General features: G+C 43.3%; 1 long non-coding RNA gene across 2 annotated transcripts in view; it reads right to left on the bottom strand.

The window, feature by feature from the left end:
- Nucleotides 1-2,021: 2,021 nt before the first annotated feature.
- The window catches only part of LOC107978065, a 49,992-nt gene continuing 25,800 nt past the window's right edge, over nt 2,022-26,213 (bottom strand). The window contains exons 2-5 of one of the 2 annotated variants that reach the window (XR_004772581.1): nt 8,980-9,105; nt 5,824-7,845; nt 4,809-4,945; nt 2,022-2,959 (exon numbers count right to left, since the gene is read on the bottom strand). This is a non-coding gene — a long non-coding RNA (uncharacterized LOC107978065). Of the gene's footprint in view, nt 2,960-4,096; nt 4,193-4,808; nt 4,946-5,823; nt 7,846-8,979; nt 9,106-26,213 lie in introns of those variants that run through there. The other variant, XR_004772582.1, reaches the window with a different exon arrangement.

Raw genomic sequence — 26,213 nt, 5'->3', positions numbered from 1 at the left:
CCATAACTCTAGTTCCTATGGATCTGAAGCCTCCTTCTGACCTCTGCAGGCACCAGGCATCCACCTGGTACTAGGCATACATGCAACCCAAACACTCATATACATAAAAGAAATAAATCTTAAAAAAAAATTAAAAGAAAATAATCCTATGCAAAAAAACCTGTTCTACTCCAAAAGCCATTGTCCTGTTGAAAACTATATACATACATACATATATCATCACTTGCTCGACCTTGGTTCTCAGCTTGTTATCGTCCTTCACCCTGTGACTACATTTCATGCTTTCATGGGAATGTTCAGTCTGGAGGATGCATTAGTGTACATGGGAGTGCACTGTGCTAGCTGGAGTGAGAACATGAGACAGTGGTCACAGGCATGGCCTTTAGATGTTAAAATCCTGCCAGGGGAGGTGGGGGCAGTAACTTGTCTTTCCCTCATGGAGTTGTTATGAAAATTCAGTGAGTTTATGTGTATTTAGTTCTGTGCTAAATAAGCATGGTGATTATTACTGTTGGAGAAATGCTTGCTCAGGATTTTGAATTTTTTAGTTGCCAGCACAATTCAGTAAAGGTGAAGTAAAGACTAGAATGTACCAAACTGGGCTTCATGGCTGTAGCCTTGGTCAGAGGCACAGCATATGTTCAGCATTCTGGAGACCCTGGGCTCAACATCCAATACATACATATTCCCCCAAACAAGAGAAAAACTACCTTCATTCATAGATCTGCCCATGAGAACACGGTCCAGTCAGCTCAGTTCTCTACATCCCATCTTTTCACACTTGGAAATATTAACAAATAACAATGAACCCTTTTCAGGTAACTGTGGGGACTGACTGAAGTAGAAGTAGATGAGGTGTGACCACTGTGGTGTTACCAATAAATCACATTTTGTGGCTGGACAGAAAGAACCTCCTGAAATAAGATAGTGCATCGGTATGTTTGTACTTCCCCTTCACTTACAATGGCATCATTTCCTCTGTGATTAAAAGGAATCAATGCAATAATATCAAAAGATGTTCAATCTCACTAACAATTAAAGATGCATATGAAACTATCAAGAGACCAGTATTCACAGAATACTGGCAACAATTCAAAAGGCAGATGATGTTCAGTATTGGTGAGGGAAATGGGCTTCCTCAAATATATGGTGGGCGGGAATATTGATGTAATATTTCTAGTTTCTAGAAAGCAATACAACAAGATATATCCAAGGGAGGGAGAGAGAGAGGGAGAGAGAGAGAGAGGGAGAGAGAGAGAGAGGGGGGGAGTTAGTGTTTCTATTGCTGTGAAGAAACACCATGACCACAACACCTCTTATAGAGGAAAAACACTTACTTGGGGTGACTCACTTACAGTTTCAGAGGTTCAATCCATTATCATCATGGTGGAGAGTATGACGATGTGCAGACAGACATGGTGCTGGCTACATCTTGATCAGAAGGCAACAGGAAGTGGACTGTCACACTGAGTGAAGCTTTAGCAAAAGAGACCTCAAAGGCCACAGTGACACACTTCCTCCAACAAGGTCACTTCAAAAAGGCCACACCTCCTAATAGTGCCACTCCCTTTGGGATTATGGGGGCTAATTACATTCACACTACCACATTGTATGTGTTCGAGTGTGTGTGTATGTATGTGTGTGTATACTCTCTCTCACTCTCTCTCTCTCGCTCTCTCTCTCTCTCTATATATATATATATATGTGTGTGTGTGTGTGTGTGTGTGTGTGTGTGTGTGTGTGTGTGTATTGAAGAGATAGCTCAGTGGTTAAGAGCACTTGCTGTTCTTGCAGAAAACCTGGGTTAGGTTCCCAGCACCTACATGGCAGCTCATGACTCTAAAACTCCAGTTTCAATAACCATGGCCCTTTGCTGACCCCCATAGGCACTGTACACAGTTTGATACACAATACATAGATGCAGTAAAACACTCACACACATAAAACAAAATCTTTTAAATCATATATATATATAGTTTTATATATATGCATACACATATGCATAAATGTGAGAAATAATTAGTGCTTATCAAAAATTACCAGAACCCATCCTTTACAATGAGTAATTTGATGATTAGGTATATAAATTTGGTGATTAGGTATATAAATAATGCTACACCCACACAACAGAACACATACAGTCATCACAAAACATGAGAGCCATGTTTTGGACTCAAAAGAGGATGTTAAGTTTCAATGTGATGGACATCATGTTACAGATCTTTCCATGGCACGATGCCATTGTTGTAAAAACACAAATATCTTCTATAGAGAGTTCAGAAATCAAAGTATACACATCAGGCCCTTAAGCCCTGGTGGTTATCTCTGGGGGAAATAAAGGGGTTAAAAAGAGAAGTTGTATTTATATTTAGTAGTGCATTATAATTAGAGGCACATTCTACCAGGATGTCAAAAGGTCAAGTGTTTGTATTCAGCTGAGAAGACAACAAAGCATGTGCAAAATTTTAAACAAAATATTGCTAACAACTTTGTAATAAAACTCTAGTGAGATCTGAGGATGCATGGCTAGCACGTGTCCCCTGCAACATGAGTAAATCAAAGATGTCACTGCCACTAACAGACACCCTGATTTCAGAGACAATAAAATGTGTGCATGCACCGAGTACACATGGTATAAACTCAAAACAAATAGAGCTGTAGTGCCACATTGAGGGCTGGCATAGCAGGGCTGAAATAGCCCCTCTGGTGCCCATTTGTGCCATGCAGAGAGAGTCTCATACAACCAAGGTACCCAAGGAGCAAGGTATTTGAGACAACTGTTGTTTTTGATTTTTTTTCTTTTAAATTCTCTTTCAGGCCTGACTCAAGGCTCATTGGTCACAGATGCTGGGTGTGATTTGGCCAAGTTTCCTCTTTTTCTAACTTGGAGGTGGCAGAGTTGACTTCTTCATGCCTCTTACACTGTGCTTCTCAGACGAAATCATTTCCTGAAAGAGCTCTGACATCAAGAGGATTAAACACTTGAAAATTAAAAACAGTCCTGAAGGGTTGTTTTCTTTAATGTCATGAATGTTATTACAACAAATAATACTGTAAAAATGAGATTTAATGACATAATCTAATCTAGTTTTTTATCTTGTTATGTTTTCAGGCTTCGCAGTATGTTTAGTTCCCAAACAGGATATAAAGATATAATGCTTTCCTTCAAGTTGTCAAGCCGACAGTCTCTTCTGTCATGCATATTAGAGTCAACTTTCCTTCTGTCTATTTAACTGGTTGAAAGTCTACAATAATTTTCATGCCTAAAATAAACACTCTTTACCCTCACGGTTAGTGCAAGCCTTCAGTCTTACCATCACAAATGCGTATGTCAACATCAGCTGACTGATGGAATTTCAAGCAAAGACAGCACAAAAGACATTCTTTCTCCAAGCTCTACCCAGAAGGCTTACCTCTACTTCAAAGTTCATGCTTAGCTATTAATAAATCTGCCTCCCATACCCTGCTCAGAACACATGTGTCTTTTGATGTTATGCACAATGCAGAAGTCAGTTGTTGGTCACACAAAAGTTCAGGGATGTCCTCCACAATGTTGAAACTGGCATCAACTTTCCAACCTACCAAGGCCAAGCCCAAAACTGAAAGACTAAGAACTAAGAACTGAGACCAAAGTTGACCTTTGGTACATCTCTTGGGGATTCTTTTTCCCCATGTGTATGGTTGTTTGGCCTGTATGTCTGTGTACCATGTACATGCAGGACCCACAGAGGACAGAGAGTCCTCTGGGACTGGGGTTACAAGTTAAGACACCACATGGGTGCTAGGAAGAGCCCTAGGCCCTCTGCAAAAGTAATAAGTTCTCTTAACCACTGAGGCAGCTCTCCAGCCCCTCACAGACTCTTATCTTCCATGATTTTGTTGTTGCTAGTATTAGAAGCATGTGTTCTTTTGTCTCTTCTTCCATGATGTTTGATGTTGTTACTAACATTTATATTTATTATTAAACATTTATATTTAAACATGTGTTATAAATCACACAGAAAAAAATAGTACCTGCTTTAGGTATGGCTCCCTCCTCCTCCTCCTCCTCCCCCTCCTCCTCCTCCTCCTCCTCTTCCACCTCTTCCTTCTCCTTCCTGGTCACCTTTGTAAGCAGCTTTACTCCAATATACTCTCCCCATCATAATACTTGTCTTCATCTCAAACCCAAAACATTAGGATCAAGGGACCTCTGTAACGATGAGTCAAAAATAAATCCCTCTTCTTTATCAGTTGATTATGTCAGGGATTTTATCACAGTGATGAGAAGCTGACTAACACACTGCATAAAATGTTTTCCACAGCTCATATGTTTGAGTGCTTGCTTGCCAGTTAGTGGCACTGTTTTGGGAGATGGTGGAGCCTTTGTAGAGTGAAGACTAGCTGGAAGAAGTGGTTTGCTGGTGGTAGAGGGAGCATTTAGAATTATAATTCAGCTCCACATCCAGCTTCTGTCTTTCTCTCTGCTCCCTGATCCACAGAGATGTGAGCGAGCAGCTTCATAGTCCAGCTACTGTGCCTTTTCCACCATGATGGACTGTACTCCCTCAAACTGTGAGCCAAATCAGTGCTTCCATTGCGTTGCTTCTTTAGGACTCTTTATCACAACAATGAGAAAAGTAACTAATACAGTATTCTGCCAAGGGAGGGAGGTATTACAATATGGTGCCCTGCCACAGCAGAGGATGGGGTTAAAATCATGGCTTAGGATCTCCAAGTGCTTCCAACCTTTTGGATCACCAAGTATGGATCAAAGAGTCTTAGAGTTTGCAATGTCCCCAGGGATCAGCAGGACCCACTGTACCTACCACGCAGAAGTCCCTTGATGAAATCATCTGGGCAAGAGTCACTCCAAACAAGCTGGGACCTCTTCCACATGTAGCATTTCAACACAGATCTGTGTTCTAGACTTTCAGGAATTCCTGATGCAAGATTCTAATTGGTCCTATCAACAAACACCCAGAGTTAGATATTAGGGGGTGAAAGCTGACATATCAGAGAAGCAGACCAGCCAGCCACTGGAGTTCTTACCTTTATGAAATCTCAGACTGAAAAGGGCTGAGCTCCTGTCTATTCCCTGCCTTATCACTTCTCTCCGCTTAGCCTTATCACTTCCTATCACCTTTCTGTACAGACCTTCAGACCTCCATGGTTAACTAGTGGCTTGCTCTACCCTCTGATCTCCAGGCAAGCTTTATTTGTCAGAACACAAACAAAATATCACACAACAGATTCCTTTCACCTTCTGGATGAAGACCAACTCTGGGTGATGTTAGGCTCTGCCCTGTGTATTCAGTCTCATCTCAAGCCACTCTCCCTCACAGAGCATGCTTTTGGCATCCTGGGCTTTGCTCAACCTGCTCCCTTTGCCTAAAATACTCTTACTGATGAGCTCTGACTACCTTTCACTATAGTGCCAGCATTACCTCTCAGCAAAGACATTTCTGTCATGCCTCAGAAGAATCTATAATCTTTTTCCCTGTGTAGACAGTGTTGCCTGTACTAATCTTCCGGTCCCTGAGAACATGGAGTATATTGTTGTCATCTGTAACTCCCAGCCTCCTGCACTATCCTATAAAAGTCTCCTTCGGCAAACAGAAGAATCTGGGAAAATGCTAAAAGAGGAAACAATTATACACAATTAGCCCCAAATGTGCATGTGTATTTTATACCTACCCATGATGCCTTGATAAGTAGAGCTGTGTACCTGGAGTTCAAAATGGCTAGACCATTGATTTCAAAATGCCATTTTCTAAAGACTTCCAGTTCACTGAGACTGAGGTTACTGTGGGGTCTAGAAAGAGCTGAGCCAAGTGTCCTTACCACTTCCTGTAGTGAACCACTCTGCTTCTTCATCCAGGTTGTCAGTGGCAGTGGGTGTGTGCAGAGAAGATCATGCTGCCAAGAAGACCGTAAGCAAGAATCTCACTGAGATGGTAAATGTTGGCTTCAGAATGGAGTTAGAACTTCCCTGGACACTGACTCTGAGCCTCAGTCGCCACATCTGTGAAGCCAGACCACAGATGGTAGCTCTCTGTGTTGATTATGGTAGAGGATGCTGGGGAGAGCTGAGATCACGAACATGAAGTTTGTAAAGGCCACTAATGTTAAATGTTCGGCACAGTGGCTTTCCTGAATACTGTTACTTCCACCTTTCCTCCCACAGATTCCTCTTGCCTATCTTTAGAACTGGATCACAAATTGAACCCAAGTGTGTATTCTTTTGTGCCTGGATCTTACATTGAACATAATGTCTGTGTTTTATCTGTCAAAACAGCCATAGGAAATAATTGAGAAAAGGGGATGTATGCCGCCGAGTTTCAGGCTACCTATAGACTATAAGCATCTTAGGAGTAAAAGCTATGACATGTTCTTTTTGTTTTCTAGTGGCAGCCAGTTCATAAGAGGACTCAACAAATCTTTTGACTGAAGTGAAAAGTAGTAGGCAGGAGAACATAAACCAACAAGAGTTATTGGTACCCCCACCCCCTTTGGTTTTTACCTGCAGTCCAGTTGGCCTCCCCACATCCCTGATGAACTTTGCCTGTAGTTGTTTCCCCTCTGGCTCTACCATAGGGTCTGTTCCTGTTTTCAACTCCTCCAGAGCTGGAGTGACTCATGGAGGAAAGAGGGGGAGTAGGGAAAGCCTGAATGCCTCAAAGGCCTACACTGAGGGTAGTTCCCAGACAAGAGAAGGAGCTAGAAGCAGCTCCCAGACCCAAGATACAGACAGGAGACTATGTGTGCCCTGGGGACTCCTGGCTTAGACAGCCCTGGCGGGGAGGCCCCCAGGGCTTAGTCTGAAGTCCTTGACCTTCCCCCTTGATGTGCATCATGGCCAAGATACAGCTCAGCCCAGCTGTCGGGCACACTGTCATTCCAGCTGTTACTGAGCGATGGATTCCTGTTGCCAAGATATGGATTTGGTTTTAATAACAGTTAGTGCAAACACTGTAAATTTACTGCTGTGAGAGAGAGTTTTTGAAAACGTCCACTCTGGCTATAATTTTTCAGCCGCACCAGCTGTTTGCGCTCAGCTCATACCTGACACGGAGCTTTGAAATAGCAATCACTGTATTTATAAGAAGGCAAGGACTCATAAATATGTCACAAGTGGAATATACAATGCCATATTTCACCATTTTCTATTTTAAAATGGTGAGTTATGGCTGCAGAAATGCACGCCCATTAAAGGTGATATGATGTATTTTCTGCCCTGTTCAGGAGTCCATCCATCATTGAGACAATAAAGAAAACCGCACTTACTTTTTTCCTGTCGCCTGTAATTTATGATCCCCAAAAAGCTGTAACCTTTTGGCAGGCTCTGCAGAAACCACTGCACTGTTAGCAACTAAATAACCTTTTATAAGGTTTTAAATGTGTTGCTACAGTCTCAATGCACTTGCTGTATTGATCCAGAAGATCTTGGGGTGGGGGGAAAGGGATGGAAGGAGAAGATCCATAACAAAATCAATAACGGCATATAGATTGTTGAAAGATGCTTCTAATGATTTTTGCCAGCCATCATCTTTCAGCATGCCACGCCCTATCTCTTAGGCTCTGTCTTGGCTCAGAATTGATTGACCTTGCTTTTCAGCTTCCCTCTCTTCCCTCCCGCTCTTTCATCTTGCAGCCAGACCCAAGAGAAGCAGAAAGATCTATCGGCCACCACAGGCTATTCACAGCAAAGCTCTGAGAATCCCAGCCACAACTTTCTGGTTGTGCAGATGAGGCCCAGCAAGGATTGTGACTTGCCCATGGCCTGGTGGTGATTTAGGGGTAGACTCAGGTTCTGGTCTTCAGTCCATCTTTTCTAGCTCTGCCATCCGACTTCTGATGTTCACCCTGGAGAAGGGTGTGGGCGGGATGAGTGGATGTATTTCTGATTAGCTTTATAAACCTCAGCAATCTACCCGGGGCAAAGCTCAGAGTAAAGAGAGTGAATGAGAGCAGCTACCTAATGTACTCTGCTTCTCATTCTGCTCCGGAAGCTGTGAGATGACAGTGACAACAGTCATCATGCTTACAAGTGGAGAAGGTTCTACGTTTGGTATGAGTCACAGCAGTCAAAGCCTCCTGTGCATGTAGCAGTCCAACAGGAAAGGTAACCCCAGTACTCTCTGGGTTAATCTTTCACCCTCTCCTGTTTTTTTTTTTTTTTTTTTGGGGGGGGGGAGAGAATCACCATGGCAATTTCCAGGGATGGAAGTGGGTAATCTTTCCAACTGTAGTCCCTGTGGGTGAGGCCTCCCTGTTTGCCACAAAAGAGAACCTCTGAGGTGAGGATGAACTTCCTGGCCTCCAAGCATAAGCTGAGCCAAATTCCCAGAGCTTGGAGAAAGACCTGTGCGGCAACTTTGGATGCTCCCTCCCCCCAAGGAGGCCTGGACACTGTATTTGCAGGAATAATAATCTACAGTTCTAAAGTTCTGCTGGGCAATCAAACAGACGTTAGCAGGGTGCCCAGACATACCCCCTCAGGACCCCACCCCCATTCCCCTCACCACCACCACCCCACCCCAAACACTCCCCACCCCCTACCCACCCCCAAGCTCTGTGTTGCAGACTCAAGATTAGAGCACATTCCAACCTGCAGGGCAGATCAGCCACAGCTGTGACTGTGAATAAGGCTTCCAGAATACAGCCCTGCCTCCCCTGCCTCCACCTCCCCTGCCTCCTCCCTGCCTCCACTCCCCTGCCTCCTCCCCTGCCTCCTCCCCTGCCTCCTCCCCTGCTTCCTCCCCTGCCTCCTCCCCTGCCTCCACCCCTGCCTCCCCTGTCCTCTGCCCTTCCCACCTCCCCTGGCCCCCTGGTCTTCTGCCTCCCCTGCCTGCCCCATCTCCCCACTAGGAGTTGTCTGTGGCTGCTTTCAGCTATGAGGAGCTCCAACACAGAGCATAAAGCACAACCATCCAAAATAAATAAATATACATAAATACATAAAGCTTGCCCTTTCCCCAAACACTGCAAGGCCCTGACCTTGGCTCTACCCAATGGCAGTGCAGAGGCCTCTGGAGCAGGTGATCCACAGCTGCTGCTTGCACAGGGATTTGTTGCTTTCCGATGCTTTGGCAAATACGACCTTAGCTGACTCCTCCAGCAATGCTGTAAGATGAAGAGTCTTATTATTCAGGTTTCCAGAGGAGCAAACACCATGCCCAAGGTGGCACAGAGTCAGAGGTGGGGCTTGGAGAAAAACCTAGGCATCCATGTTCTCATACCCTGAAGACAAGGAACCCTATAAGTATACTCCAGAGCCGATACTCACAGCTGGTGACACTGGGAAAGTCACTAGCCTTTCTGGACCTTTGTATCTTCAAAATATGAAGACTCACTAATATAAACATGCCAAGGGACTCTCCAAGCAAAACCCACACCCTAAGCATATAGAAAATACTTCCTAAGGCAAAGCTCCTTCCTTCCACCCAGTCTGATGCCTATCTTACCTACAGATCAGCAATAGGAGATGCTAATAAGGCAGTGGGGTGGGATGGGAGCCCTCTCAAGGCCACCAAGTTTCCCTGAACCCCAACAAACAGTATGCAGCCATAGATACAAAGATCTTGAGAGCACACAGCAGGCACATCTAGCATCCTGGTCCTATAGCCTCCATAGAAAACAGTCTACAAGTGATGGAAAGTCTCACCACCTCATTAATGCTGGGCTATTGGGTAGGGGGCAGATTACAAGGACAGGGGCAGTTGGCCCTTTATCAAGCATCTTGCCACCTCTCTGTGTTGAAGTTGGACTCTCCCTCTCTTTGTCCTGCACTTTCCCAGAGCACCCTCATCATTATTAGCATTATAAATAAAAAGAGAGGCAAGTTATTAAATGTAAAATATGCAAAGTTCCTCTCAGATCTCACTGGGCAGTTCATAAACGTGATGGCTTAATTTTGCCGTGGATCCAGGCAGCTGACGAAGCATCTCAGCTCTTGGGCTAATTGAAGTTGTTAATGAAGTGGAGGAGAATGATGGTGATGATGATGGGTGGCTGCTTCTGCCTTGGGGACCCAGAAGAGTTGCCCTGGATCAAACTGGAGCCCACAGTCCCCATTGTCACTGCAGCCAACGTTACCAGGACCCTGGAAATGCCCTAAGAGGAAACTGCTTTTGTTTTCTAGCCCAGCCTGAACTTCCATGACACCCCATTTCAACAGCCAAGGTGAGTCTTCCCTTTCATGTGCTGTTGTTTGGAGGAGTGACCCCCAAAAGATCCATGGGTTGAAGGCTTGGTCCATGATGGAGCCCTTGGAGGTGAGGCATAGGAGGAGTAAGAGGCAGTTAATTCATTGAGATGTATGCTTGAAGATATTGGGACCCCTTCCTGTCTCACTCTTCATGGCTACCATAAAGTTAAGTATCTTCCTCCACCATATTTCCACGACTTTGTACTTCTTCCCACCATCCCAGAACAACAGGGCCATCGATGGATTGAGACTTCCGAAACCATGAGGCAAAATAACTCTTTCCTGTGTTTTAAGTTGAGTGTTTGGGGTATTTTGTTACAGTCACCCATCACTGAATAACACACCTAGAGAAAAGCATTTTCAGAAAGAGATCAGGATGTCATCTTGAAAGAGTTGATTTCAGGATTATTTAGTTGATTTGAGGAATTCTGGTCTCCAAAAGCTCATGCCCTCAAAATCTGGGCTGAGTAGAAACAACCCAAACATCTACCAATATGTAAACAAACAAATGGATTGGGTGTAGGGATGTTATTTAGGCACAAAAGGAATAAAGAACCCATATGTGCTGTACTGCCACATAGATAAACCTTGAAAACATGACGCCAAGCAAAAAAACAAAACAAAAACAAAAAAAGTCAGGCACAAATGGTCACATAGAGTATGATTCTGTGTCTATGAAATACCCAGATTAAGTCAATTCACGGAGAAAGGCATTGGCTGGTTTCTGGGGCCTAAGACAAAGAATACTGCTTCATTCTCTGGGGTCATATTTGGTGGGTGAGTAGGGTGATAAAAATATTTTGGAGCTCTGAATGACGAAGTACTGAAAGGTTTGAATGGGGTCTGGAGAGATGGCCAGCAGCTAAGAACACTTCTCGATTTTCCAGAGGACCCTAGTTGGTTCCCAGCAGGTAGCTCACAATCACCACTTCCATCCAGTTCCAGATGATCCAACTCCCTCTTCTGGTCTCTGTAGGCACCCACACACATGTGGCACACACACACACACACACAAATAATAAAAGGTTTGCATTTGTGTTATCTACATTTCACTTCTGTTGTTGTTGTTGTTGTTGTTGTTTAGAAAATCTTGAGGGGGAAATCCAGCCTTAGGACAAATTCCATTTGATGGGTCCTCATTTGGGAAGCTTGGCTCTTATTTGTGAGCCACTGATTTTCCCACCAGGAAGTCCAGCCAAAACCTAGCTCCATGAATCCAGCCCCTGTGTGAAACTTCTCTGTCTACCTCTTCAACCCATCCAGCAACCAAAAAGAGCTGCCTGGGAAGTGAGCAAGCCTGGAGAAAGAGCATAGCATGGCAGGAGATCAAAGGGAGTTTGATACTGAGAGTTTTGTTAAAGTCCGGTGCTGCTGTGTCTGGCAGTGTGCTACTGAATAAGCCCCCACCCCCTCCCTGAATTCTTTCCTCCTCACTCACTTCCTCATCTGAACAATAGGCGTGGTAATGTCAACCTTGCCTTCTCCATGGGTTTTCTTCAATCAAGTGACATACTTCAAATTACCATTGTGTTAGTTAGCTTTCAGCTATGACAGCAAATGCTGGAGACAATACTCCTATAAACAGAAAGAGGTATTTTGGCTCACAATTTCTAGTCCATATGGGTCACATTCCCTGAGGAAGATAGGATGTCATGGCAGGAGGTATGACAGCAAAACTGTTCACTCCTCACCGGGAAAGCCAAAGGGAGAAGAAGGGCACAATTCCAGTGACCTACAGACCTCCCACAGGGTGTTAACCTTAAAGGTTCCACCACCTCCCCATCTGTGTGCTAAATCCTTCACAGAGGCCCTTAACAGACTTCCAAGATTCAAACTGTCATAGTCATTGCTGGTGATGCTTTAAAATCCAATGCATTGTGGGTTGGAGAGATGGCTCAGTGCTTAAGGACAGGTGTTGCTCTTGCTGAGGATACAGGTTCAGATTCCAGCACACATACAGTAGCTCACAACCATCTATAAATCAGTTTCAGGGGATCTGACCTCCATGGGCATCAGGCATGCATGTGGGGCACATCTATGCATGCAGGCAGAGACTCACACCAATAAAAATTACACATATTACTTTAAAAAAAAATTTTTTAATCCAGTGTTCTGGCCAATGTGTGTTTGCTAAGGAAAATATCAAGTTCCTTGTGAGTGACAGTCAGTGAGCCTAGGAACTGGGCACTGTTTCAGTGGACAGAAAGCAAGAGGCAAGCCTTGTTTTCCATATAGGATGGCAAAGCTACGAACGGACACCATGACAGAGTAGAGCAGCAGCCTGCCATGGGCAGTATGCTGCCAGAGGAAACACTGTGACTTCCAAACACTATGAATCAAAGTACCCGTGGCTGGCCAAACTCTACTCTCAACTCTGTATGCAGTTTGGAGATATTTAACTATTTTTACCTTGGCCTCGTTGCTTTTGAGATAAAAGCCTTACATTAAAAGTCCACAAAGATTTTTTTATAGCTTTAAAAAGCTAGAAATGAAAAGGCAAAACCTGGTAATGTATTTTTAATAAATAAGTCAAAGCATGGGTGTTCTTAATGTATAAGGGGGCTTTTTAAAATCAATAGAAAAGATGGCTACCCCAAATGGGAAACATGGGTTATACATACAGGATTTCATACAATGCTTCCTCCACTAAATATTTTAACTTGAAACCAGCTTACATCTAAAGTGATCGAACTAGTATTTACTTTATTTCTGACAATCGTGTTCACAGCCTTTGTTAACCATACTTTTCATAAAATTTATGAAAGAAGAAAGTGATCAAAATAAGAGACAGAAAATAAGGATGAATCTTTATGGTTCTGAACTAGTTTTTGTTTAAGACAAGATCTTGCGGTGTAGCCCAAACTAACCTTGAAATAGTAGTCTTTCCTGCCTCAACCTCCTGAGTGCTGGAATTACAGTTGTGTGGCTCCACCCAGATACTCTTTTCTGTTGTTTGTTTGTTCATTTGTTTTTGAGAGGCAAGTAGAGAAAAGGTTGGAATAATCAAAAGGTTAGAAAGATGCACACTGAGTTGATAACCGTTATCTCAGAGCACTGGTTAGTCATTATATTTCTTCTTTGCAGCTGTGATGTTTCTTTAAATAGCAATGATGGACACATTATTTTCTAATTTAGTGGAAATATGTTTAATCTGTGGCATCACAAAAACAAATTTAATGTTTCTGACACCAAAATCATAAAAACCTTTCATAAAAGTGACAAAACTTGTATCTAGACACATCCTAGGTCCTAGGGAAGAAACTAGTACATTTATTTATTATTCTGCTTGGTGGGCATAGTATTAAAACAATGCCTAGTGGCCTACTGGTCTACTGCAGATACATGTCTCTCAGTCATCACCAGAGAAGCCTTTTCATGCAGTAGATATTAACTAACAGAAACAAGGTAGAGAATAAAAGACTACAGAGTACTCCGTCCTGAGTGAGACCCTAATATCACACTGCTTCTATCCAAGACTCAGAGATCATCAAGGAAGAGGGGGCAGAAAGATCGACAAAGCCAAATGTGATGGAAAACTACAGAAAAACGTGTTTCTGGACACAACAGGGACACTTTGAATGTGAACTCAGTGGTGTGACAGCATGCACAAGACCTGTGCAAGCTCAGCCAGACAAAAATCCCACATGGAGAGGGGAAATAGGCACAAAGTCCTACCCTAGCTAAGAGCTCCTGGCAGCTGATAGTTGCTAGGAAAGGGAACACTATCTTTAAGGGTGTGACCCTTGGTGAGTTGACTATACTCCAGTGGAAGGCCACACACTCAAGAATATATGAGAGGCATAAGTTAGACTCAACCAGTGTTCCAAAAGAAAGAAAAGAAGAGCACACAAAGTCGGTGAGTCAGGAAAATGACAATCTGAAAGTTGTTGGGGATGCATATGATCAAAATACATTATGAGGAATTATCAAAGAATTCATAAAGATATTCAGATAAAATTTTTTTTAATGAAGGCACTATCATACATGGTCCCCCCCTGGAGAAGGGGAAAGGGACAAGATCTCCTGAGCTAATTGGGAGCATGGAGGAAGGGGAGAAGGAGTTAGGAGAAGGAGAAGGGGAGAAGAGGAGGGGAGGGGAGAGGAGGACATGAGAGAGCAAAAAGATCAAGTCAGAGGAAGAATAGAGGAGAGCAACAAAAGAGATACCATTATAGAGGGGCCATTGCAGGTTTAAAGAGAAATCAGGCACTAGAGAAATGTCCAGAGGTCTACAAGGTTGACCCCAGCTAACAATCTAAGCAATAGTCAAGAGACTACCTTAAATGCCCTTTTCCAATAATGAGATTGACGATTACCTTATATGTCATCTTAGAGCCTTCATCCAGTAGCTGATGGAAGCAGAAGCAGACACCCACAGCTAAACACTGAGCTGAACTCTGGAATCCAGTTACAGACAGGGAGGAGTAATGAGCAAAGGGGTCAACACCAGGCTGGAGAAACCCACAGAAACAGCTGACCTGAACAAGGGGGACTTCATGAACCCCAGACTGAATAGCTGGGAAACCAGCATAGGACTGTTCTAGACCCCTGAACGAGGATGTCAGTTTGGAGGTCTGATTAATGTATGGGGCCTCTGGTAGTGGATCAGTATTTATCCCTACCACACTAATGGACTTTGGGAGCCCACTCCACATAGAGGGATGCTCTCTACCTAGATACACTGGGGAGGGTCTAGGCCCTGCTCCAAATGATATGACAGACTTTGAAGATCGCCCATGGAAGGCTTCACCTTCCCTGGGGAGCAGAAAGGGGATGGGATAGGATGTCAGTTGGGGAGGACAGGGTTGGAGGGGAGGGAGCGGAAACTGGGATTGACATCTAAAACAAGCTTGTTTTTAATTTAATTTTTTAAAAAATTACTTAAAAATGAAGGCACTATCAATGGCAATCTTTATTTTCTGTGGTTATGTCTCTATTACAGCACCTATCTCATTTAATTGGTGATTGTCTACCTATATTCTCAACTCTATACAAGTTTCTTGAGGACAGAAATCTAAGAATATTTATTCATAGCCCCAAGTACTGTGTAATAGATACTCCATAAATGTTTGTTAATAAATGGTAATATTGAAAGATCATTAGTCTGAAAAATATTAGACAAGAGGACAGAAAATATGAGTTAGAACCTGAATGATGAATGACAGTTGTGTTTTTATTAAAATGTTCACTTGTCTGTCCAGTGACCCTATTTGTCATGAGCATTATGTTAGGCACTGAAGATCTAGAACTAAAAATGCCCCAAAATCCCACTGTGAGAACTACAGTTTCAGGATACAGGCACACCGTAACTGAGGTTTTACCTTTTATAATTTATTACCTACATCCAACTGCAGTCTAAAAATATTACATTGAAAATTCCAGAAAATAAAGAATTCATAAGTTTTAAATTCAAATAATTCTGAACAGTATGATGAAATCTTGCTCCATTCTTCTAAGACATGAGACATTCATAAATTCAATGCATCCACAATGTATAAGTTACCCACCTATTAAGTATTAGTTACTTAATAGATGCCTGTCTCAGTTATCATCTCGATAGTTATAGTATTGCAGGGCTTAGATCTAGAATTAAATATTATAGGAGGTTTCAGGCATCTTTGGGGTGTCTTGGGAAAACAACCTCATAGATAAGAGGGAACTACTATGAAGCTAGAAGAGGAAGAAGTTTAACAGCCTGCAGAGGACAGGAGGAGAATCATGGCAGAAGAGACAATGTCCAAAGATGAACAGTTCTAACAAAGGACAAGATGCAGGAAAACCAAGCAGGGTGGGAGTGGGAAGCAGCACATCTCAGAATGCTTCAAAATTCTGCTTTTCCTGTCAACCACTTCCACACCCAATTCACAGGCTGAGAAGCTGCAGCATGGAAATGCAACTCCCTTTGCAGGAGAGAGAATCTCAGCAACAAGGCCCACACACTCACCCTGTGGCTATTATCTTGAACCTCAAAACTCAACTCTGCAGAAATCACACAGCCATCTCCTCCTGGGGAGTAACTTCAACCTTGAGGAAAGACTACCCTCAAGCAAGAGCTTCCAACACCATGTCTGCATCCCATCACCCCATGGAGATAAAGGCAGGTAGAGGGAAGGTCTACTCAGGTGTGAGGTCCCCTCACCTAGGAGATGGTAGAACTACCCCACAAGGAGAATCCTCAACACATATACGGTCTCCCAGATACAGGAAGGGTTTCTTAAATACCGTGTGTGTGTGTGTGTGTGTGTGTGTGTGTGTGTGTGTGTGTGTGTGTGTGTGTGTGTGTCTGTGTCTGTGTGTCTATATGTGTCTATATGTGTCTACGTGTGTTTGTCTGTGTGTGTCTGTGCATGTGTGTTTGTGTGTGAGAGTACACATATACTACGGTATGCGTGTGGAGGTCAGAAGACAACCTCAGGCATCAGTTATTGACTTAATCCTTGTTTGAGGCACGGTCTCTCTTGTCCTCTATTATGTTTCTTGTTCCAAGCTAGCTGGCCTGTGAGCTTTCAGTATATTCTCCTCTTTCTGCCTCTCATCCCACCAGAGGAGTGCTGAGATTAAAGGCATGTGTCATTGCATCTGGCTTTTACTTGCATTCCAGAGCTCCGAACCCAGGTCATCAGACTCATGGGCCAAGCATTTTTATCTGACAAGCCATCTCCCTAGGCCAGGAAGGGTTTTGTCTTGTTTCCTTTGATTGTTTGTTTGTTACCATCCTCCAGGAAACATCAGCTTCTGCCTCCAAGTTGGTCCAGCTCTGATCTGGAATTCATTATTTGAACACAAGCAAATGTAAATTAATGTAAAGTCATCACATTGGCTTCTCAGGAAGGTAAGGAAATGTTGACATCAGCCTGAGAGTCAAAAGAGGCTCTGAATTATGTGGTGTGACTTGAGGTGTTGACACGCTGGCCCTCTGCCTTCCAACCTTCAGGAAAGAAAGCACATGGTTGGGAACAGAGCTCATGACTTCATCACTTTCCAGAACACCACTGGACAGTGAAAAGTCCACACTGAGCAGATCCAAAGTATTGCTTCATCCCTGCCCAGGAAGTGTGCTGAATGTGAATCGTCCATCTTCAGCCATTACTGGTTGTCCACTGTGGGTCTGACAGTGAGCTAGAAACTAGAGCAGCAGATGACCTCCAAAGACAGAGAAGGTACAGCACCAGCTACAAATCTGAACAGGATATCTCGGTTACCTTTCCTCTGTCCCATATGTTCGACTGCTTCTTTGTCCCACATCCCATTGGCGTCTCCAGCATGCTAGTTTCATCCCTCTGGCTTCTCTTTCTCTTTCTCTGCTGGAAATCCTGCCCATCCCCTCCTACCTAGCTATTAGCCATTCAGCTCTTTATCACCACCACAGCAGTACATTTTCACACAGTGTACAAATATCCCACAACAGAAGACTGCATCATGGCTTCTCCTTTAGGTCCTCCAGAGGGAGTTCAGCCTAGCTGATGCCTTCATTCATGGACAACTGAAGTCCATGCTGGACATCAGACCTTTATTTCTCTTAAGTCACTTACTTGATGACTATTTGTCACTGCAACAACAGCAAAGTTAATGCATCAAGTCACTGCTAGAATGCTACTAAAGAAACATGCATAAGATGCCCATGGGGCTCTGTGAGGGAAGGAGGTATCCAACTGAGGTGCAGACCTTACCTTCCTACAGAAGATAATCTTAGAGCTAATTTGTTAAGGATCTCGGTATTGGATATAAAGTAATGGAACAATAGTGCTGTAGCAGGAAGGGTACACAGACAGAAAACAGGCCAGAGGCTAGAGAGCATGTAGGGAGTTGGATGGTACATACCTCAGTGTGCAGGGCAAAGGTAGGCATGAGACACCACAAGACAGCATGCCCTGGAGCCCTAGCGCTACATACTATGCCAGCTTAAGAGAATGACATTGTCAGGAAATCTATCTCATCCAACCCCAAGCCTCACTCCACCACAGACTCTGATGATCCCTTGTTTTAAACAGACATGAACTCACTGAGACACTCATCCCCATACTGCCAACCTGGAGCAGGGTCAGCATTTGCAGATTGGTAGATCAGACAAGACTCACTAGACGTAAGAACAAAGCAAGGCAGTGCACAGACTGAACTAGACTTATCACTGAGTGTTGAGTGCCTGTTATAGTTCATAAACATAGTAGGAGATGATGGGGACTCCACTGTTGCCTGTTCACAATGGGAAAGCTTTAATGATGAGGCAAACTGGAGCCAGCCAAACAGGAGCCCAGCTTGGCTGACACAAAGATAATCATGGTTCAGTGCTGTTAGAATGCAGTAATTAGTTACCTTCCCCCACCTGACAGCCTACCCAACATTTACCCATATTGCAAGCCAGGCATGGTTGTTGCAACATATTTGTACACTGTGTGAAGATGTGTTGCTGTGATTGGTATAACAAAAAGATGAACAGCCAATAGCTAGGTAGGAGAGGTAGGCAGGACTTCCTAGTAGAGAGAGGAAGAGGAGATAATAGAGGCACACAGGAAATGCCATCAAGAGTTGTACACACAGAATGGGAGAGAGGTAAGAGTCATATGGTAGAACATAGAAATATATGTTCAGTAAAAATATGGGTTAAACTATAAGAGCTGGTGGGACAAACCTAATCTATAGGCCAAGCTTTCATAATTAATGTCATTATTTGGGAGCTGACTGGCAGGACAGAAAAAAACACAGGTGTAGTGCATGCCTATAATTCCAGCACTAAAGAGGCTGAGGCAGGAGGATCAGGAGTTCATGGCCAGCCTAGGCTTCATAGAAATCTTGTTTCAAAAATTAAAAAGGAGTGGGGATACAGCCCAATTGGTACAGTGTTTGCCTAGCATGCTAAGGCCCTGGGTTCAAACCCCAGCACCATAGAGCACACCTGTAATCCCAGGAATTGGTAGGCAAAGGCAGGAGGACAAGAAGTCCAAGAGTCCTTGGCAACATAGCAAGTCCAAGACCAGTCTAAGTCATGAAACCTTGTCTCAAAATAAATAATAAGCAAAATTCCTGAGCCCATGGGTTCTGCTTCAAGGATGAGGAGGAGTCCAACCCTGGATATTAAGGCTGACTGTTGAGAGGCCATTACACCACAAGGACATGAACAGCTCAGTGATGACACTGAAAATCCCTAGAGGCAGAGAGCTAAGAACATTGTCTTCCCTTCCTTCTCTACCCTGGGGTTATAAGGGAAGGGTTAGGTGGTTATGTTTTTCAGCAGATAACCTTTGACCCAGAGCAAGGGTGGCTTATGAAATTCCTGTGGCTTCTAACCCACTGTGAGAGTCCTCCATCAGATACACAGCTGCTGAGCTCTGAGACCTTGGCAGCATCTGTAGGATTTGTGTGCATGTGTCTTCTTAAGCCTTTTCATCAAAAACCATAAAGGAAGATGACAAACAGGAACACAGTCTAGTGTGGCGGCACACCTGTAACCCCAGGGCTCTCTAGGCAGGAGGAAGGTGAGGCTAACCAGAGCTAACAGCAAGACCTTGTCTCAGAAAGGAAGCAAGGAATGGAGAAGAGGGAAGAAAGAAGACCTGGAAATCAGAAGAGAGGAAAGAGAGGAGGAAGGGGAGAGATGGGGGGAGAGAAAGGAGAAAAGAAAGAGGGAAGGGGTAAGGGGAGAAGGGTGGACATGGCTGTGGTCATTCTCTGGGCTTCTCCCTAAAACAGCAGTTCTCAACCCATGGGTCATGACCCCTTTGGGAGCCAATGACCCTTTCACATTGTTGCCTAAGACTGTATGAATATCATATATTTACATTATGATTCATTACAGTAGCAAAATTACAGTAATGAAGTAGCAATGAAAACAATTGTATGGTTGGGAGTCACCACAACACGAAGAACTGTATTAAGGGGCTCACAGCAATTGGAAGGTTGAGAACCACTGTCCTAAAAAGAATGATGTGGGGTCAGTTGTTAAATCCTACCTTGAGCTCTCATTGACTGCAGTTTCTGTAATATAGAAATTCCTGAATCAGGAATGTTTGCCATCCATGGTACTTACCCTAGTTTGTTTTATCAACTTGCCACAGTCTGGACTCTAGAGTCACCTGAGAAAGGAATCTCAGTTGAGAAATTACCCAGATTAGATTGCCCTGTGGGTATGTCTGTGGGAGAGTCCTTGACTGTTAATTAATGTAGGAGGGTCTAGCCCACTGTGGGCAACACTACCCCTTGGCTATATAAGAAAATCAGCTAAGCATGTGCTGCAAGCAAGACAGCCATCAAGATCCCTCTGTGGTCTCTGCTTCAACTGTTGCTTGAGTTCCTGCCCTGACTTCTCTCAACAATGTGACCCAGAAGTATAAACCAAACCAATCCTTTCCTTCCTACAGTTGTTTCTGGTCAGTGTTTTATGGCAAAATCAAACTAGAACAGTGCTCCTAGGGAGAACTGAGGGCTGTAGGGCACCATGCCTCTCACCTAGTAGCACAATCTCCAGGATTCAAAGCTAGCACATCTTCCTGGTTTGGGACCAGAAGCTGCCTACTCCGGAAGTCTTAGCTCATAGCCCAGGTTGCCTCTCTCACCTCTGCTTGGATGTGGAATTGAGGCGCAAACCAGAGGACTAGAAGGTTCCTTTGGTCCTGTGTCCCAGCCTTCCTTGGCAGGAAGAATCTAGAGGGACCCAGAATTTCCAGAATTTCCGAAGAGGCCAGACAGTGAGTGAGCAAGGAGATAAGCCCAGGCTAATGAGGGGGGTGGGAGGAGGCAGGTGAGTGTTTCTTTGGTGCATGGTGGCTGCAGGCTACCCCCTGACAGAAGCAACAAGTGTTATGCTTGTTAAGCCAAAATGCTTGGGTTTTCTCCATTTTTAATTTCTATCTTGGTGAAAATTTTATGGAGTTGGTTGTGGTTGTTGTTTTCTGCCACCACAGCATAAATTAGAACCAGGACCCAAGCTTTCACACTGTCATTCCAGGTGCATCCAATAGTTGAGGCCCTTGTCCTGCTACTCTGCTTCCTCACCTGGAAGAATGCAGAGAGAGGGACAGCAGGGCAACCCCAGCCTCCAGGGTTACGGCTGCCACACTCCCGCTTGCCTCCCAGTCTATCAGAGGAAGTAAAACTGTGGCCAGGGCCTATTGATCAGCCTAATCGAATACCTTGGAGCCAGGAATGGGGAGAACTCAAATCAGGCTTCCTCACAGACCCCGAGGTGGTAGACAGACTCTAACACAGCCTGGACCAACCCTGCTAGAAAAAAGGCCAAGTCTGGGTTGCAGCTATAGGCTGGATGGCTAGAGACCAGAAGAAGGGCTTTTCAAGGGAGGCCCAGGAGTGAGGGTGGATGGAGGGGAGATGGAGGAATCCTGTGCATAATCTTGGAGCCACTAGCCTTTTCCCAGATTGGGTTATTACATTAATTCAGAACTTACGCTCACACTTAAAAGATTTCTGTCGTATTTTATGAACACTATGATCTCAGAGTAATTGCCCTGGAAATATATCATATTAAATCAAGGACACTAATAAACTTTATTACTTAGACTCCATGTGGATCAGTCCATGCAGATAAAGCAGCCTCCTGTTAGGCTTATACCCCTGCCCCTGGATGACAATCCCTCCTATGGCAGAAGCAGACATAATCCGAATAGCATCCTTCTGTCCCAACAGACACATGCCCACCAGGCTACACTAGAGGCCTGGCCTGCTATCCCACAAGAGGAGCTCATTCAGGTTTCCAAAGGATGGGCTCAGTCTTTGGAAGTCACTTTGACCTCGTGGCTTTAACATCTTCCATTTGCACTGCAATGGCCTTCAGCCTGGACTGTGCATGGCTGCCAAGAATCTCTTCACAGATACAAGTGAGATATTAAAAAGTCCTAGCTAATAGCTAGGCATGGAGACACAAGACTATGAGCACAGTATCGGGCATGCTGAGACTGGAGAGTTCCAGGCCAGTCTGGGATATACATGGAGACAGTGTCTGAAAAAAAAATAAAAATAAAAGAGCCAAGCCCTTCTGCTCTGCTACCAGTTGGCGTGTAACCCAAGTACGGGCTAGCAGGACCATGTGATATAGAAAGAATAGATGCCAGGATTATTTCCATTTAACAGATGTTTTGTGGTGGCATGTTTAAGGATTATTTCTTTGTTTGTTTTCGAAAGCCTAGAATGATCCAGGCCCATGGCCGGGCACTGGGAGTAATAGTAAGAATACGAATCCAATTAAAATCCCAATAGGGTGATTTGGAAAACTAAGTTAACTTGTTAGAAAATATGTATAAATCTATACTGTTCTTTATAAAATATAAAGTACTTTAAAATCTTTTGGGTTCATATAAAAATATCTAAGAATGATCAGGAAGGGTTTGTGCCATCAGATATTAAACACAAAATGTATTTGGGGAATGGGGCTGGTGAGATGGTTCAGCCATTAAAGGATAGGCTCACAACCAAAACATTAAAATGTGTGATGGCCAGTGGGGGGGATTTGAAATCGCCAATACCACATTATACATACACACTTTCAAACAGCAACCCTGTGGCTGTGAGAATGCACAGAATGGAGAGAGCTGACAGGAAGTCTGGGCCCCTACCACATGGATTCCCAGAGAGCCTCCCCAGTGTAAGCAGCTGTGCCTCCATCTAGGCCCACTGCTCAAGGAAACTGGAAGTCTTTTCTTGGGGGGTGGGAGGGTACTGAGGCTGGAGAGCCAGCTCTACAGTGAAGGGTGCTTACTTACTGCTTTATACACAGGACCAAAGTTTGATGCCCAGCACCCAAATCAGGTGACAGGGCCACCTGAATCACTCCAGCCCCAGGGGATCCAATACTTCTGGCCTTTATAGATGGACACACATACACACAAAAATAAATCTTTTAAAAACATAAAAATTAAATCAAATAGAGTCTGAACTCAAGATAGGGGCTGATAGACTTTCAGGAATGAGACAGAGTGAAACAGGGACTCCAGAGGACATTGACTCCAAATAGCAAATGCAAGTGCCTGGTCCTGTCATCTGTTTCTGGAACACCAGCTCTCCCACACATCAACAAAAGCTGCATTGGAGGCTGCCTAGAACTTCCCAGTCTGGAGAGAAGACCCCTCTCATGCAAGCATGAGAGAGACAAAATGAGAAGCCTCTGGCAACCTGGTCTCCCTAGGGAAGCCCACACACAAACATCCTCCACTCAAGCAGGGAGAGACAGTGAGGAAATGCATTTCACAGAAGACATAATCAAAAACAAACACAAGGAAAAGTGTTTGGAAGAAAAACAGACAGGGCCGTCATATTCTCAGAGGGAAAAAAAAATTGATTTCTCATAGTGAAAGAAAAACAAAACGCTGCTTTAAATGCCAGCTTAAAAGTAAGAAACTGCTATTAGAAACTAAAATTAATAGCTAAATACTGTTATTTGTGAAGATTATAATTAAAAGTTAAGGAAATCTCCTATAAGATAGGAGTTAGTGGCTATATTAGATGAAGGGAGAAATGACTTAAAATCCAGTATAAATCCAAAAGGCCAACATCCAAACTTTCATTTAAAAAATGAAGAGAAAATGTGAGACGAAAATTAGTGATGGAAAGATTGGATCTGAGAGATAGATAGCTCAGTGATACAGGATTTGCCTAGCATGCATCAGGCCCTTGGTTCAATCCCCAGTAATACACACACACACATTTAATTATATATCTCAAAATCACCACCTAGTGAAACCCTATCTCAAAAAAAAAAAAAAACCCTCTCAGAATTAGAGTACAAGGGAACTCAGGGGTACATGGCACATAACTAAGTAAAGTGAATAAAAAGAGAGTTCTGTCAAGGGATACCAGTGTGAGACATAAGAAAATCATAAAGAGATGGTCTCTGAAACTTCCACGAGTCAGGGTGGAGCAGAGGCAGACATATCAGGTGCATACAAAGTGGTGGGGACAGAGACAAGGCAATAGATGTCAGATGAGACACTAATATCTTAAAAATATTAACACAAAATGCTGTATTCTGATACAAACCAGATTACTTTGAAACAGACATGAAGAATGGGCTAAGAAGATAGCTCTCTGGGTCTTAAAGCCCTTGCTGGGCAAGCAGGGGACCGGAGACCTTAAACAGCAATATGGGAAGAGGAGAAGAGAATCCCCAGAAGTCCCTAGGCCACCTGGCCTGGTAGATACAGCAGTGAATAAGAGACCTTGTCTCAAACAATGATATCCAAGATGGCTGTCTGATAGCTACACACATGCAATACCTCACATGTACCTTACACACACACACACACACACACACACACACACACACACACTGGGGGGGGGGAATCCTTTACAAATGAAAGAAGACAAAAGACAAAAATAAATAGAAAGATATTCTTTGTTCATGGGCCAAAAGACAAAATTTTTAATATGTCAACACTACCCAAAGCAATCTATAGACTCCATGCAATCTCTAGCAAAGTCCCAACAATAGCTTTTTTTCAGAAACAGAAAACAAAATCATCCTAAATGGCACATGGACTCTCAGAGGATTTTTAAACAGCCAGAACAATCTGAGAAAAAAAAAAATCTGAGCTCTCACACTTGCAGGTTTTATTGCATATTGCAAAACTTTGGCAATCAAAATTGTGCAGTGCTGACAGAATAAAAATAACCAGAAATAAGTAGAGAGAAAATAGAGAAATAAACCCGCCTGTGTGTGTGATGTGCTGGTGTATATCTGTGAATATATATACACATATACACACGTTATATATGTATTCAAATGATCTTGACAAGGGTGCCAAAACCACTCAAAAGTCTTTACAATTCATCCTGAATATCCACATGCAGAAAATGAAATTGGATCCTTATCTTATACAAAATACAAAGTAATCCCAAAATGGGATCAAAGACCAGTCAACCATAGGAGAAAAAAAAACAAACAAACAAACCAAAAAAAAAAAAAAAAAGAACAAATGGGCTGAAGAGATGGCTCAGTGGTTAAGAACATTGACTGCTTTTCAGAGGACCAGGGTTCAAGCCCCACCACTCAGAACTATCTACAACTCCAGTTATAGATGGAATCCAACACCCTCTTCTGGTCTCCAGAGGCACCAGGCATGTACATGGTACAGAGGAGAAACATCCATATACATAACAATAAATAAAAATGAAAAAATAAAAACAACACCAAACTCACTTTAAAAAACAAAGTAGTAAGTTTTCTTTTCTTTTTCTTTTTTACATCTATGTCCATAAGAGAAATTGGTCTACTTCTCTTTCTTTGTTGTTGTTGTTTTTTTAATGTGTTTTGGATATCAGGGTAAATAAGTTTCTTACAAGAGTACAAAGGAGAAGGTATTCATAGCACTGGGTTTGAAGTCTTTTCTTGTACATGATTCGAAAATCACAGGAAGAAAAAAAAAAGTTATACGAAAAAGTTAGATCTCATCAAAGTTACAAGCTTTTATGCATCAAATGACACCATCAACAGAGTAAAAAGGCACACAGAAGGGAAGGCAAGGATTTGTAAGTAGTATATCTGATAATGGATTGATATTTAGAATCTACAAAGAGCCCCAAAACTTAGCAACAGAAAAATAATGTTTAAATAGGCAATAGGCTGAACATTTCTCTAAAGAACATATTCAAATGGCTCATATGCATATGAAATAAAGTTCATTATGATTAATCATTTAAAAAAATCAAGACCATGATGAGCAACTAGTTCATATCCACTAAAATGACAAAGAAAAAAGAGAGAGAGGCACCTATACAGAGAGATGGTGGCAGCATTCACAGGACCTGCACAGGTCTAAGCCAGATGGGGGTCCCAGTACTGAGAGGAGAGATGGACATCTAACCCCTTGCCTAACCAAGAAACTATCTCCAATCAATAACTGCTTACAAAGGAGAAATCAGTTTCCTCCAAGAGAGTCTCACTTGGTATACAAACCACTCTTAAGGCCAGGCCCCATGGCCAGCAGTAGATGGCCAACACAAAAAGAACTCAATGGCATTTCTAGAGAATCCTTGTCTCATAATCCTTTGTCTGGGCATTTTTTTTATTTTCTTTTTTCTT

Source organism: Cricetulus griseus, assembly GCF_003668045.3.
Source record: "Cricetulus griseus strain 17A/GY chromosome 1 unlocalized genomic scaffold, alternate assembly CriGri-PICRH-1.0 chr1_1, whole genome shotgun sequence".
Classification (NCBI taxonomy): Eukaryota; Metazoa; Chordata; class Mammalia; order Rodentia; family Cricetidae; genus Cricetulus; species Cricetulus griseus.
The sequence above is the reverse complement of the archived record's forward strand: the minus strand, read 5'-3'. Positions and strand labels throughout refer to the sequence as shown.